We start from the raw sequence: 16,640 nt of genomic DNA on the forward strand, positions 1-16,640 counted from the left end.
TTCCAGATCTTGATGCATGACCTAGACTTATATGCTTAGTATTTCTAGGCATAGGGATCATCCTTTCCTTTACCTTTGATGACATAGCAGTGATTGTTTGTGTGGGAACCCTTCATTATTGATTTTCTTGAGAGCTCCAGGATTTTGCATTTTTCCTTGTTGAATGTAACCACATGCTCAGTGTCACATATTTGAGAAATGCTTAAAAGATTGTGTGTTAATCCTTTTATGCAAAAGGCATTGTCATTTTTAAGCAACTGGATTCCTTTAATGATTCCCTGTCCAATTACCTTAGCGGTGCTTCCGTCTCCATAGGTGACTATTCCATTATTAAGATCTGAATAATTTGTGAGGGATTTGTCACCTGTGACATGTCTTGAACACCCGCTATCTAGATACCACTTAGTTTCATTGCCTAGCATATGGTTTGAACAAATAATATGAGTAACCAAACAATTCTTCTTTTCTCTTGGGACCCATTTTATGACAGGATTTTTTACTATGGTAGATGTTGTTTTCTTGTTTAATTCGACCACTTGATTCACTTGCTCATTGTTAGTCATTTTAGGTGGTGGTGGTTGTGATTCTCTTTTATCCATATTCCTGGGTTAACTCCAGACATTTTGCATTTTTCTGGTTGGTTTGAATTTTCTAATATCATTCTGACCAGAGCTATGTTGAGTCTTCCTAGGAGACATGCATTCAAACTTATAATGACCAGAATCACCACACAAATGACAAACAGGAGCAGTTTTTTGTATTACTTCCCGAGGTAGCAGATTTTTTAGTCATTGGTGTTGAATTTCCAGATTTTGATTTGAATTTATCATATCCTAAGCCGCTCTTGTCCTTTCCAAGTCTTCCCATACCTAAGAGTTTTTCCAGCTTCTCACCACTCTGGGAAAACTTATAGTTTAGCTTAGCGATTTTTTTGGATTCTTCGAAATCAAACAGGAGTATATAATTTTTGTTTTGAAGGAGCATGCTTTTGTCTTTTAATTGCTCAACCTGTTTGTTTAGTTTTTCAGACTTGGATTTAAGGAAGGTGTTAATTCTCTCAAGCCTATCATTATATGAGTGATATTGCTGTAAATCATTGATTAGATTTGTATTAATTTCCAGAGTTTTATCCAAATCTTTTTGCAGCAATTCCTTTTTGTTTTCAGATATTCCAAGTCTTCTAACAATGTTAATGTTATGGATGTAAAGTTGATTGTAAGCATCTTGTAGTTTGTTATGTTCTTCTTCTTCTTCCTTTTCAATTTCCTCATCATCTAATGGAAATGATTCAGTGGCTTGGTGTTCTTTTTCGTTCTCAGTTTCACTGCGGATTATTGGAGTAGTGGAGACCATAACGATTTTCAAAGATTTTTTTATCTCCATCGCTCTCTGAGTCGCTAGATTCTGAGTTTGACTCTTCTGTATCATCCCATGTGGCAGCCATTGTCTTACCATTGGTTTTTCTATTTGGGCATTCAGTAGACAGGTGTCCATACTTCTAATAGGCATACCATTATGGTTCTTTGGCCTTTTTGCCAAATTTACCTACAGAAGGTCTGTTGTCCATCTTTCTTCCTTTAAATGGATGACCACGATTTTTCTGAAAGAACTTTTTAAATCGTTGAGCTAACAAAGCCACTTCCTTATCTTCATCATCTTTTTCACTTCCACTGTCCTCATTTATTGTTTTCTTTGAAGTTTTTAGAACAGTAGTTTTGGATTTTTGGGTTTGTTTAAAGTATAGTTCAAAAGTTTGTAGGGAACCTACTAGTTCTTCTACTTTCATTTCATCTATGTTCCTACACTCTTCAATGGTCGTTACTTTAGGATTGAACCGTTCCGGTAATGATCTTAAAATTTTCCTACAGATTTTTGGTACCGGAACTTTCTCCCCAATCCACCCCATGGAGTTGTAAATTATATTCAACTTTGTGAAAAACTCCATGAAGGTCTCATGCTCTTCCATTTTGAGGCTTTTGAATTATGATGTTAGAAGTTGTAGTTTGGACCTCCTCATAGTACTTGTGCCTTCATGGGTTGTTTCCAATAGATCCCATGCTTCTTTAGATGTCCCACACATACTTATTTGATTGAAGATGTCTTAGGACACGACACAGTAGATGGCGTTCATAGCTTTCGCTTCAGCAGTCTGTTTTTCTTTATCGAACGTCGTCCACTTTTCTTTGGGTTTGGGTTTTGTGATGGTTGTGCCACTATCAAGTACAATTTTTTTAGATGATGGCACATATCAACTTTCAACTATATCCCAAACATCATGATCCAAAGATCTCAGAAAGTAGTGCATTCTAGCCTTCCAATATGCATAATTTGAGCCATCAAATACTGGAGGCCTAGTGACCGATGAGCCCTCTCCTTTTACTATATTCCCAACTTTAGTCAAGATCACTTTCTAGGCAGCGAAGCCCTTAAAAAGAGACCCACTCCGATACCAATTGAAATTACGATAAAGACCACTTTAGCTGAAGTAGGAATATGTCAATATGTCCTAAAGGGGGGTGAATAGGACTTTTTAATAATTTGATGATATTTTAAAATCCTATCACACTATCCTAACAACAAGCAAATATTTGGATTACTCAAGATTAACTCTATTGGCTTCCAAGCCTGGTAGAGGATCCAATCACAAACTATTTGAGAGATGAAAAAAATGCAAACTAGTCTATGATGGATATGACTATAAGTGTGTGTGAGGTGTGATCTGAGATAATTAGATATGAAAGCAATTAAGGAAATCACATAATTAAATGAAAGACAACAACAATTTTAAACATAGTCATTTTTATAGTGATTCGACTACTTGTCTACTCCACTCCCGGTAACCGCACTTAACCCTTGAGTGTACCAGATTTCACTAAGGAGGTTTCCCATGGTTCACCCCAAACCCAAGGTTTTAAATCAGGTTCACCTTTAACCTTTACAACCTACACCTAGGCTGACTGTTTATGCTCTCACGAGCAAGGGTCAACACATTGCACCCACTTTTAGGCACACTAGCCAAGGATCTTCCACAAGACCCTAACGGAGGTTTCACACGGTTCATCTCGAACCTAAGGTTTTAGATAGGTTCACCTTTAATCGAAAGTTTATGCTCTCCACAGAGCAAGGGTCAACACTATGTACCCACCATGTACACTCCCGCTGGAGGCCTCTTAGAGGACTTGTAAGGGTGAGAAATACCTTAGACCTAATCCTACAAGGGAATGATCACAAGGGTCCTCTAGACTCCAGTTACTTACAGATATGTGGATGAGTCCCATTTTAGCTCGTTGATGAAGATCTCCTCCTTTGTTGATGAAGAGTCACCTACTTCCTTAAAATGCAACTCAGAAGATATACCGATGCATGACGACGGGTTGGGTCAAGGTTATAATGGAATCCTACTCTCAAATATTTTCCTATAAAAGAGATAGAGTGATTCCAATCATTTATGCATTCAAGGCATCCCAGCTTAATGATTTGTCATTAAGGTGGTAGTTGGAGGATCCTTGAATGCGAAAGTTCATTCCTCAATTCACTCTATTGAATATCAATGATAAGGGTGGATTGGAGGATGAACTCCCTTGAGAGAAAGGGCTTTGGGTATATGATCTAAGGTAAAACACTCAAAAGTACTCTCTTCTTTCTCTACCAGCAATAATAGACAAGTCCTCTTTATATAGGCAAAAGGTTCCAACGGATATAAAACGGTCACATTTATGACAGAGTTCGATATCATCGAACGTTTACTCTCGATATCCTCGACGGTCCGCTCATGACACAAACTCAAATGTCATACGCTTTTGAAACCTACTGCCAGCTGATCTAGGAAATCGAAACACATGTCGATGTCATCGGATTTCGAACTCCGATTTCATCGATGCGAGGTTCGATTCCTCGACATTTGAAAATGAGAGAGACTTGCTATGAAATATTTCATGTTTACAAGAATGATCGAGGGACCTTCAAGATCATCGGAATTTGAATGTCGATGATATCAATACTTGTGTTGAGGCATCGATAAATCTAGGGAATTTTCATTTAAGCTTGCTGGTTAGTTTCTATCCCTGTTCGATGCTATCAAAACCGTATCGATATCATCGATATTTGAATATCGATTCTATCGAGTGACCCTCGATCATAGATAAACTATCCTGAAATATTTTGCTAGAAAACTTCGTGCCCATGACTGATATCATCGAGAGCCTTCTGATATCATCGAGATTTGAACTTCGATGGTATCAAGGGGGTTCGATATATCGATGCACATATGATATTATTAAGTGAAAACAGGGGCACCGGAGATCTATCTGTGGATATTATCGAGTCACCTTCGATGGACTCGAGATTCAAATATCGATGATATCGATAGGTATATCGATACATCGATAAATCTATCCAGAGATATATGTGGCTGCTGGACACTTTTGTCCTCATTCCGATGGAATTAATTTGTCATCGAGGACATCGACAGCACAGGTCGATCATATCAAGCAATGTATCGATAAAATCGATAAAGCAAGAAAACTTTGAGATTTTCTGATTTTGAAAAAGTTTTCTTAACTTAAAAACCCTATGATGTTATAACTTGTTTTAAGGGTTTAAATACCTGGTATTTTGGGACATGGGATGTGAGGCTTAGATTTACCTATGGTGAGCTTACACACATCTGGTTGAGGCAGACGCTTTGAATTGATCTTCCTATGAGGCTCTGCAGTCTAGCTTACTTAACACTCATGCTAATTGACAAATCAAGGCACTTTCACATTACTCACCTATGTCACAAAGTAAGTTCCCTGACAATAGATCTATGCCAGGATGTGATTTCGGCGCGATTGGATTGGTTGATCAGCCGTGGAGGACCTATGTCGGATCAACAGTCATGCTTACTCGATTGGGGCCACAAGTATACATATATGAGCAACGAAATTTTCCTTATTCATGGGGTGAAGTTCGGTCAGAAACTGATGGTCTGAAATCCTCAATTTCACGCATAAGCAAATGGTCCAATTCACTTAAGTTTCATTTTATTTTCTAAAGATTTTACGTTTCTCACACACTTCGTTCCGGACTTAAGTTGTGCGTTTATGGGGATAGTCTGGGCTCGATTCCCATGGTGGTTGTCAAACCCAGTAGGATGGATATAACCCTATAGTTTCACGGTCATCGGACTTTCGACGTGCCGTCCAGGTCCGATACGGAGTTTCAATGTACTCCCAAGAGTGACAGGCTTTTAGAATTTTCCTAAGTCTTAAAGTAGTGTTGAGATAGTGGCATTGGTAGTTTTGGGTCTTATCATTTGTATAAATAGTGGTTTGAGTTGAATCCACTGATTAATTCAGCGAGTACTTAATTAATTTTTGCCTAAATTTCTACATAATACGGTCCTTAGGGATTTCTGCCTAAGGTGGTACTCGGGTCTTTGTACGAATTTTTTCAAGACGTTACAATCTACCTCCCTTAAAGAAAAATTTTATCCCTGAAATTAGTAGCTTTTCGTACTCCTCGAGGATCTGAGGATAGTTCTTACGGACTTCATCTTCTGTTTCCCAAGTAGCATGTTTCTCAGTATGGTGTGTCCATAATACTTTCACGAGTGGGATAACTTTGCTGCGTAGCACCTATTCCTTCCTATATAGAACACATGTTGGTCGCAACACATAGGTAGCATCTTCACTCATCTGTACTTAGTCCCATTTGATAATATGGGAAGGGTCAGGAACATATTTCTTCAACATTGATACGTGGAACATGTTGTGCATGCTTGCGAGTGGTGTGGGCAAAGCAAGGCGGTATGCCATCACACCCACTCAGTCTAGAATCTGGAATGGGCCAATGAATCTCGATGTGAGTTTCTCTTTCTTGCCAAAACGAAGGACTCCCTTCATTGGGAAAACTTTTAGGAATATGTGGTCTCTAACTGCAAATTCCAACTGTTGCCGTCTGCTATCGGCGTAACTCTTCTATCTACTCTGAGCTGCAAGAAGTCAATGCCTGATAATGTCGATCTTCGTTGAGGTTACATGTACTAAATTTGGGTTAACCAAGCTCCTCTCACCAACTTCTGCCCGATAATATGGTGCTCGACATGGGCGTCCATACAGGGCTTCATAAGGAGCCATACCAATGCTAGCTTGGAAGCTGTTATTATAAGCAAACTCGGCATAAGGGAGACAGTTATCCCAACTGTCCTTGAAATTAAACACGCATGCTCACAATATGTCTTCGAGTATCTAATTTACCCATTTCGTCTGCCCATCAGTCTGTGGCTAGAACACGGTACTGAACTTTAGTTACACTCCCATTGCTTCTTGGATTCGAGTCCAGAAAATAAACGTGAATCGCGTGTCCCAATCCGACATAATCTCCATAGGAACTCCATGCAATCGTACTATCTCTTTAATGTATAGCTTGGCTAGGTCATCTACCAAGTTTGAAACTCTAATCCGGAGGAAATGAGTTAATTTCATCAATCGGTCCACAATCACCCAAATGGAGTTATGCCCCTTTCTTGTCTTCGGTAACCCGGAAATGAAATCCATGGATATAAAATCCCATTTCCATTCAGCTATGGGCATGGACTGAAGTAAGCCAGGGGGTCAGCGATGTTCGGCCTTAACATGCTGGCACGTGAGACAACGGGACACGAAGTCCGCTATCTTGGCCTTCATATTGTCTCACCAATATAAACACTTCTATCTCAATATATCTTCGTACTGCATGGATGCATCGTCATCCTTGAATTGTGAGCGGCTTCTAGGACTTCTCTTCTCAAGTCATGGAGATTCGGGATGCATAGGTGGCCACGATATCGTAAACCTTCGTCCGAGCCAATTCTCCATTCAGATTCTTCATTGTCACTCGCTCGTCCTCTCATTTTCACCACTAGTTCATCTTCCTTCTGAGCTGCAGTAATTCAGTTATTAATAAGTGGCTGCAAGTGGAAGTGTGCGACGCTCTCAAATGGCTCCTCTACTATCATCTTCTGTTTGAAATCTCATAAACTCTACCATATTCCACTCTTCTATCATCAATGGGGCCACAAATTCTATAGTTTTCTTACGGCTCAATGCATCGGCTACAAGGTTGGCCTTGCTAGGATGGTAGGAGACCTCAAACTTAAAGTCTTTCAAGGTTTTCATCCAATGTCGTTGCCTCATGTTCAGGTCTCTCTGCGTGAAAATGTACTTGAGGCTTTTCTGATCGCAAAAGAGCTCGAACTCCTCTCCGTAGAGGTAATGTCTCCAGAAAATTAATGCAAAGATGACTGCTGCCAATTCTAGGTCATGCGTCGGGTAGTTTTCTTCATGTTTCCTCAACTGTCGCGATGTATAGGCAATCACTCTATCCTTTTGCATAAGTATATAACCTAAACCAACACGAGAGACATCAGTGTATATAGTATATTTGACCCCTTGCTCTGACAGTACTAGCATGGGTGCGAACGTCAGCTTGTCCTTTAATTCCTGAAAGGTTGCTTCTACTTTCTCATTTCAGGCCAACTTAAGATCTTTTCGAGTGAGTTGAGACAACGGTTTGGCTATCTTGGAAAAATCTTTAATGAATCAGCGATAGTAGCCAGCAAGTCCAAGGAAACTCTTCACTTCTGTAATCGAGTCAGGCTTGTCCTAGTCTTGTACTATGGTTACCTTAGCAAGGTCCATTACAATTCCTTCCTTGGACACCATGTGTCCGAGAAACTTGACTTCTTCCTTCTAGAAGTCACATTTTCGGTACTGAGCAAATAACTGATTCTTCCTGAGAGTATCGAAGACTGCTCACAGGTATTCTTTGTGGTCTTTACGACTCTTGGAGTATATCAAAATGTCATCTATAAACACAATGATGAATTGGTACAGATACAGCCAAAACACCCAGTTCATGAGGTCCATGAACACGGCTGGTGCATTTGTAAGCCCAAATGGTATCATGAGGAACGCGTAGTGCCCAAAACTGCCCCTTTCAACTAGTCGAACAGGTCATCTATCCTGGGGAGAGTATACTTGTTCTTGACAGTGATGTGATTCAGTTTGTGATAATTAATACACAATCGTAGTGATCCGTCTTTCTTCTTTGCAAACAACACAGGTGCTCCCTAAGGAGATACGCTTGGTCATATGAAACATGAATCCAATACATCATCAATTTGTCTCCTAAACTCCTCCATTTCACATGGAGACATGCGACACGTCAGTAGAGAGATAGGTGTCACACCCGGCATTAGGTCGATGGTAAAATCGATCTTGCGCTGAGGAGGTAGCTCAGGAATCGTTTTAAACACGTCCATGAAATCTTGGACTATAGGCATGTCCCCAAGCATTGGACTATCAAAATTTTCTAACAAGGAGGCGTAACAATGAATGCGGTGAGCATAACTGACCTGAATAGGGATGGTGAATATCGTGCCCTCGGATCCATGGGCTGTTACTAATTTGGGATCATAGTTGATCTCTGCCTTCATTTCGGTGAGCCAATCTATGATGAGGATGATGTTGTAATGATATATTGTGGTGACAATCAGGTCAATACACACCACCCTACTCCTTAAGTTTATTAGGTAACCCTTACATAGCTTAGTGGCGTTTGTGAAGGTTCCACCAGCCGCAATGACTCTCACCCCAACCATAGGGATAGTATTCAACCCTAATCGCTTAACTGTTGAGTATGATATCGTCAAAATAGTGGAGCCAGTGTCCACTAATAGAAATATAGATGTACCTTGAATGTGAGCAGTGATTTCAAAGGCTAAATGCACTGTAGTTGCTGACTCAGATGCTTCAGCTATAAGTGCATGTACACGCACTTGTTGAGGATGATTGGGTTGCACTGCCATAGGTCGTTGAGGCGGCCTATTTTAATATACGAGAGGTTAGTTGTACTGTTGTGTTGGTGGCATAGATCGTAGAGGTGGAGCTGATATAACTTATGGTGGCTGGTGGTTGATCTTTTGAATTGGACTACGTTCGATGTCATCGAACCTATTTCGATGTCATCGAGATTTGAATCATGATGTCATCGAAACTGATTTGATTCCTCGAATTTATGCGTGACTTATTTTCAAAGCTTGCAAGATGCTTTTGAAACCTTATTCGATGTCATCGAATATTGTTCCATGTCATCGAGATTTGAATCTCGATGTCATCAAACCCAATTCGATTCCTCGAACTTTTTAAGTGTTTTTCCTTTGAAGCTTGTTGGACATTTTCTTGTCCTCTTTTAATGTCCTTGAACTTGTTTTGATGTCATCAAAGTTTGAATTCCGATGACATCGAGTCTAGTTCGATTTCTCAAACTTTTTTAGGGCATCTTCCTTGAAAGCTTGCTGGACAGTTTCTTGTCCTTTTTTGATGTCATTGAACTTATTTTTATGTCATCAAATTTTGAATTCTGATGTCATCGAGTCTGGTTTGATTCCTCAAATTTTTCCAAAAGATTTTCCTAGAGGCTTGCTAGACAGAACCTTGTCCTTTTTTGATGTCATTGAACCTGTTTCGATGTCATCAAAGTTTGAATACCGATGTCATCAAGTCCGGTTCAATTCCTCAAAATTTCCAAGGGATTTTCCTAGAAGCTTACTGGACAGACACTCTTCTTTCTTCAATATCATCAAAGCATTGTCGATGTCATCGAATATCCATGTTCGATGTCATTGAAGATACTTTTGATGAATCGAATTTTCTGTCCATATATTCATTGGTTGTTAGACATGTGAGAGTCATTTTTGATTTCATCGAGACATGTTCGATGTCATCAAACACGAGTGTTCAATGTCATCGAATCAAATTCAATGAATCGAAGTGACATGCAGAGAACTTTAGAAAGTTTACCTATTTGCCCAAAGTCTTCAAACAAGAAATTACTTTGTTGTTCTACCATTTTTAAAGGAAATTATATACCTAGGTGTTTTGGACATAGGATATGAGGTTTAATTTTTCCTTTGACGTTCATGAATCACACATTTAGTTGAGGTAGCATCTTATATTGTCTTCACTTGGGGCTCACTCGACTTACTGACTCAACCTTCACGATAATTGACAAACAGAGGCACTTTCAATCTCCCCCTTTGTCAATTACATGACAAAACACCTAAAACAACAACCTAAATTTTATGTACATCAACTTTAAACAATTTTACAAAGTTTCGAACACATACACAACCATAATGTCTTTTCTTGTAGCTGCTCCCCCTATCAACTTGCATTACCATGTTCTTAGAACATAAAACCATAGAGATTACATGGTGGGATTTTTCTCCCCCTTTTTGTTAGTGATTGGAGGGTCAGTGTATAGCAATATCATATAGTATAACTGAAGTTGCACTTGTAAAGAGGAGAACCATCAAATAAGAAGAATAGGAATGCATCATTTCACAGTCTATGAGATAGATAGATATACATCGATCAAATATTATCAAACTTAGATAAGATATGTTTGAATTCAGGTATATAAGTAAGATATTAAAAAAAAAAAACCTACTACCCAAGGTTGGCAAATATTCACCATGTAATCATCAAAATATTTCAAGCACAACAATATCCCAAACCAAAATATTCAGCCCATCCGTGGGCATAAACAAACAACCAGAAAGAAATATTCAGAAACTTTTCACCCTTCCAAGGGCATGACATAATAAAAAGTTAGCCTATCCATGTCAGTGAGTCATCACATACATGTATATATACTTAGGGCACTCAAAAAGATATACATGCCCTAAGCATCAATAAATGATCTAGTGTATGTGATGAGTTAGGAAAACATGCTATGGCGCGGGAGTCGTATCTGATGGAGCAGTGTCGTCACGTCTGCAAGTCAGCAGATCCACAATGTGTTGGGTAGTGCGATGTAGTGCCGCAACCATTTGCTCCAATTCGGAGAGCATCTCCTCCTGTTTGTCAAATCGGTCCTCTAGCCATGCCTGTCTACGTAGTGTCATCCCAACACGATCCTGGTGTCGCTTGTGGTGCCGTGCATGTTTAGAATCAGGGGTAGTTGGGATAACCGATGGTGGCTGGGCCTCATCCTTTGTCGTTGCAGCTGTCTCCCCCATCTCTATCTCGGCTTGCATTTCCTCTTCATCCGGAGCTCCTGGAAGTGGAAGAAGTTTGAGGTCCATCCTTTTGATGTTTAGTTTCGTGAAACGTTGCAAGGGACACTTAGGGTCATCCATTATGGGCAAGCCCAACTCATTGCTCAACACATTGATAAGGTGTGGAAACGGGAGATGAGTGGGTCTAAAAGAGTGAACGATTACCGCAAGTTGATGAACAATCAAGGAAGGAAGAAATAACTTCACACCAGAGGCAATACTATATAGGACGAGAAGCATGAACGGGGTTAAATCGACACATTTGTCCCTCCTAGATACACATTTGTAGAGAAGATACCGTGAAGGACTCGATACTTCGGCAGCATGTATTTGGTCTTGAGAGCATTCCCTTGGTGCCAAGGGATGTCTCGACCATAAAATGTGAATTTTTTCATAAAGGGGAGAACTGTAGGATCATCAATATCTAGTTCAGACAGACCAATCGGGGATAGAGTGAGACTAAATTGGTTTGCAATAGTTTCAACAGTGATCTCTACATTAATTTCTCTAAATGTGACCATCACAGGAGGTGGGTCTAAAATAGGAGAGTGACAGTAGGCAAGAAAACAATAGACTCTCTCATCACGACATGGCCCACCAAAATCCAATAGTGGCAACTAGTCAACAGCTGACAAAAGGGTTTTAATCTTAAAAACCCGAAGACATTCCTGATCAATCTGCCTCTCATGCACGAGTTGCCACCCCATGTATTTTTCCAATAGTTTGGCAAGAGGTGGAGGAATCAAATGTCTAGGAGGAGGTATAGGAGTAGCAAGCAAAGCAACACTCCGTGACGGCTATCGGGCAATGTTGCCTCATTTGGGCGAAGGAGACCCTTGATTTGATGCCTTGGCCCTTTCTCTTGGGGCTAGGGTTTTCTTCCTTGTTAGCTAGGAAGATTCCCCTTTGGCTGGTGCCTTGCCTTTATCTTTAGCCATGTGTGATAAAGCAAAGATTTTCCTAAAAGGAAAAACAAGATGGACTAAGAAGAAGTACACAATTCGAAGGAAAATCCCAAAATCTAACCTAGGAGCAAGGCAACCTTAAATTCAACCTACTTGAACAAAATAGAGTGAAGGGATGTGGGGTTTTTACTAGGAAATACTTTGATTTGAGCTTAGGACCACCACCACGGCTTCAATGGACGAAAGGGAAATGAAGAAGATGACTTTCTATCTAAAAATGAATTTTCACGCTCGCCCAATCTTTTATAAGTTGGGGATATTGGATGTCATCAAAACTGATTCGATGACATCGATTAATCAGGGTAAGGTGTCATTGAAGAGGTATTTGATGACAGACAACTGGCAGTTTTCGACATTTCAATTCTTGTTACTCCTTCGATGTCATCGAAGTGTCATTCGATTCATCAAATGTCCCATCAAAGCAATATATTCAACATTGTTCTCGGTGCTTCGATTAGTTCCAAAGAGATATACAACATATCATTTGCTTCTTATCAATTTGTACACTCAACAAAATTTATACAAAAAGTGTGAGAGCTAAAATTATAAACATTTCCTATGTTTATGTTCAAAAAGAATTTGGAGGCTTAAAAATCCTCTAATATATCATGACGACCACAAAAAAAAGCATCATTTCACACACGTCCAAGTCTTGATGCCATGACTTGGGCTTTATTGTTCTTGGTCTCGTGGTATCAGATAGATGGATCATTCTCTCTACTACTTTCAATTACGTAGCAGTTGTTACTTGTACGAAGACCCTTCATAATGCATTTTCCTAATAGGTCTGAGATCTTGCACTCTTCATTGGAGAATATGACAATGTGTTCGTTGTCACGGATTTGTGAAATACTAAGAAGATTGTGTTTCAGTCCTTTTATGCAAAGAACATCTTTAATCATGGTCATCTTAGGGCCAACAATTGTTCCTTGCCCAATTATCTTGGCAGAGCTTCCATCTCCAAATGTAACCGCCCCACCATCAAATTTTGAATAGTCGTAAAAGTGGGATTGGTCACCAGTCATGTGTCTAGAGCAACAGCTATCTAGATACCATTTAGAACCATTACTTGTATTAGCAGTAGAATGAATTATCAAGTAAGTGTTCTTTTTTTCACTATCCATTTAGTAAGAATTTTTCTTGGCGAAAGTGCTTTGTCTTTACCATGTGCCTGTTTGGATTTTTTAGGCAATTGAATCAAATTTCATTGTTTCATTATTCTTTGGTTTTTTTATTTAGTTGTGACACCTGATTCAATAACTCCTCCATCCTTTTTGTCATTGTAGGTGGAGTAGGATGTTTCCTTCCTTCTTTTGGTATGTATATTGAAGGACTCTTTACATTCTGCATTGATCTTCCAGTTGGTTTGAATTTATCAGAAAAGTTCAAACCGAAAGTGGAGTGAGACCTTCCAAATGTAAGACATTCAAACCTATAATGTCCTAAGTCTCCACATAAATGACATATAGAGTTGTCCATAATATTGTTTCCAGATGCCACATTTAAAAAAAAAAATCATTGGTGGTGTAGGAAAGGAGTTTGATTTACAAGATTCATAACCTAAGCCTCTCCTATCCTTCTATGTTCTTCCCATTCCTAGAAGTTTTTCTAGTTTTTTGCTGCTTTGGGAGAATTTATGACTAAGTTCAACAGATTTTTTTTGATTTACCTAAATCAAAAATAGGTTTATGATTTTCATTCTTTAGGTGCATATTTTCAAATTCTAAGAGTTCAATCTGTTTGTTTAATTTTAGCATTTCAGATGCGAGGGAAGTAGTTTTCCTTTCTAGTTTGTCATTTTCAATGTGATATTGCTGAAGATCATTTATCAAGTGGGTATTGATTTCCAGAGTTTTGTTCAAATCATCTTGCAACTGTTTGTTCTTATTTTAGCAACACTAAGTTTCTTAAGGACACTGATGCTATGGATATAAAGTTGATCATAAGCAACATGGATATCCTCCTTTTCTTCTTCTTTTACTTTATCCTCATCATCAGAGCGATGTATCTCTTTGGGTTGTGATTCATCTCTTTCCTCATTATCCCCGGAGCTAGCAATAATTGCAGTGGTGAAAGCCATATGTATTTTAAGGATTTTTAGTCTCCATCACTTTCAGAATCACTGCTTTCTGAATTGGATTCATCTGTGTCATCCCATGTAGCTGCCATTGCCTTTCCTTTTGATTTCTTGGTAGGACAATTGGTAGACAAGTGACCATATTCCCTGTAGTTATAACATTGAGGTTCCCTGGACTTTTTAAATGGTTTGCCTATTAGGCAGTTTTTGTCCAGTTGTTTCCCTTTGTTATTGTATGATTTTCCATGATTCTTGTTAAAGATTTTTTTGAATCATTGAGCTAAGAGAGCTACCTCCTCATCACCACCTTCATTTTCACTTTACTCTTCCTCTATTACAGTCATGTTCTTAGAGGTTTTAAGAGCGTTGTTTTTGGGCTTTGTGTGTGGTTTAAGGTGTAGTTCAAGGGTTTGTAGGGAACCTACTAGTTCTTCTACTTTCATTTCCTCATTGTTCCGACATTCTTCTATGGTGGTGACCTTGGGGTTAAATCATTCCGGCAAGGATCTCATAATTTTCCTACAGATTTTAGTACCGGAATTCTTTCCCCAAGTCCCCCCATGGAGTTACATATGTTGTTTAACCTAGTGTAAAACTCTATGAATGTCTCATGTTCTTCCATCTTTATGTGCTCAAATTGAAATGTCAGAAGTTGCAGCCTTGACATTTTTACCGTGTTAGTTCCTTAATGGGTAGTTTTTAATTACTCCCATGTTGCCTTTGAGTTTGTACATATACATATCTGATTAAAGACATCTAGTGAAACTCCATAGTAAATTGTATTCATGGCTTTAGCTTCATACATCCTCATTTCTTTGTCATATTGTGTCCACTCCTCCTTTGGTTTGGGTTTAGAAATTGTTGTAACATTTTCAAGAACCACCTGTTCAGTAGGTGGAACATATCCGTTCTCAACAATCTCCCAAATGTTATGATCTCAGGTTTGTAAGAAGTAAATTATTCTTGCCTTCCAATACGCATAGTTTAGGCCACTAAGGATGGGAGGACGTGGGACAGATGTTCCATCTCCTTTGCCCATAATTCCAACTTCAGTCAAGATCTTCCTCTAAGTGATTAAACTCTTCAAGAGGAACCCGTTTTGATCCAATTAAAATTGTGGTTTAGACTGCTATAGTAGAAGTATGGAATAGGTTAAAGTATCCTAGAGGGGGGTGAATAGGACTTTTATAAAATTTATGCCAATTTAAAATCCTAATTCCTCGATCTTGATGTAATATGCAATTAATCAAGATGTAGCAACCTTAACTCTACAAGCTTCCAAGCTAAGTAGAGGATCCAAACAATATACTTTAGTTAAATAATTTAAACAATTAGTCTATGTAGAGTGTATGAGTGTGTGGGATGTGATTCATATCAGTTCTAACCATTCACATGCATCATTTTAAGCATTATTAAATGAGTACGCAAATAGCAATCGTTAACACAATCATATATAGTGGGACGGCTATGTGCCTACTCCACTCCTGGTGGACGCACTCAACCCTTGAGTGTACTGGATTTCACTAACAGAGGTTTCAAATGAGGTTCACCTCAAACCGTTACAACCTACATAAGGTTGACACTAGGACCTACACAAGGTTCCTAAAGATGCCTACACAAGGCAACTCTTCCTACACAAGGAATCAAACATGCCTACACAAGGCAACCAAATGAGTTTACACAAGATAACTAATCATGCCTACACAAGGCAATCAAATGTATCTACACAATACACTCAATCAATGCCTACACAAGGCAACTACTCCTACACAAGGACTCTATATGTATTTTCTTGTCGAAGGCCTGTAAAAGGTCTTGATGATCTGTAACACACAACCTGAGGAATCAATCATACACAAGGAAGGATCCCCAGGGTCTATGGACTCTTAAACTTTACCTGAAAGTAGGTGAGCCCCTTTCAGCACATGATGAAGATAATCTCCCTTGATGACAGAGATTCTTCAGCTCCCTTGAACGGCAACACTCAAAGATGCTCCAATATGAGTAGCCGGGGTTGGGTCAAGTTTTTTCAAGGTGGAATTTAATCTAATAAATATGAATCATTAAGAGATAGAGTAATTCCAGGGTTTGTGGATTCAAGAGATTTCAGCTTAATGATTTACCATTAAGAGGTTGCTAGAGGATCCTTGAATGCTGAAGTTCATTCTCCAATCATATCTATAGAGTATTCAATGAATAAGAAGGGATTGGGGAATATACTTCCATGAGAAGAAGGTTAATGATGGTAGGTAAGAATTTACCTCCTTGGAACTCTCTTTTTTTCTCAATCCATTACTAGAACTGAGCTTCTGTTTATAAAGGCAAAAAGTTCAGTGGTAATATAATTGTCAGAATCTGATTGCGTTTGATGTCATCGAACCTATTTCGATGTCATCGAGATTTGAATCTAGATCTCATCGAAACTGGTTCGATTCCTCGAATTTATGTATGATTTATCTTCAAACCTTGTTGGATGTTTTTGAAACCTTATTCGATGTCATTGAATATTGTTCGA

Source organism: Magnolia sinica, chromosome 18 (genome assembly GCF_029962835.1).
Source record: "Magnolia sinica isolate HGM2019 chromosome 18, MsV1, whole genome shotgun sequence".
In the NCBI taxonomy this organism is placed as follows: Eukaryota; Viridiplantae; Streptophyta; class Magnoliopsida; order Magnoliales; family Magnoliaceae; genus Magnolia; species Magnolia sinica.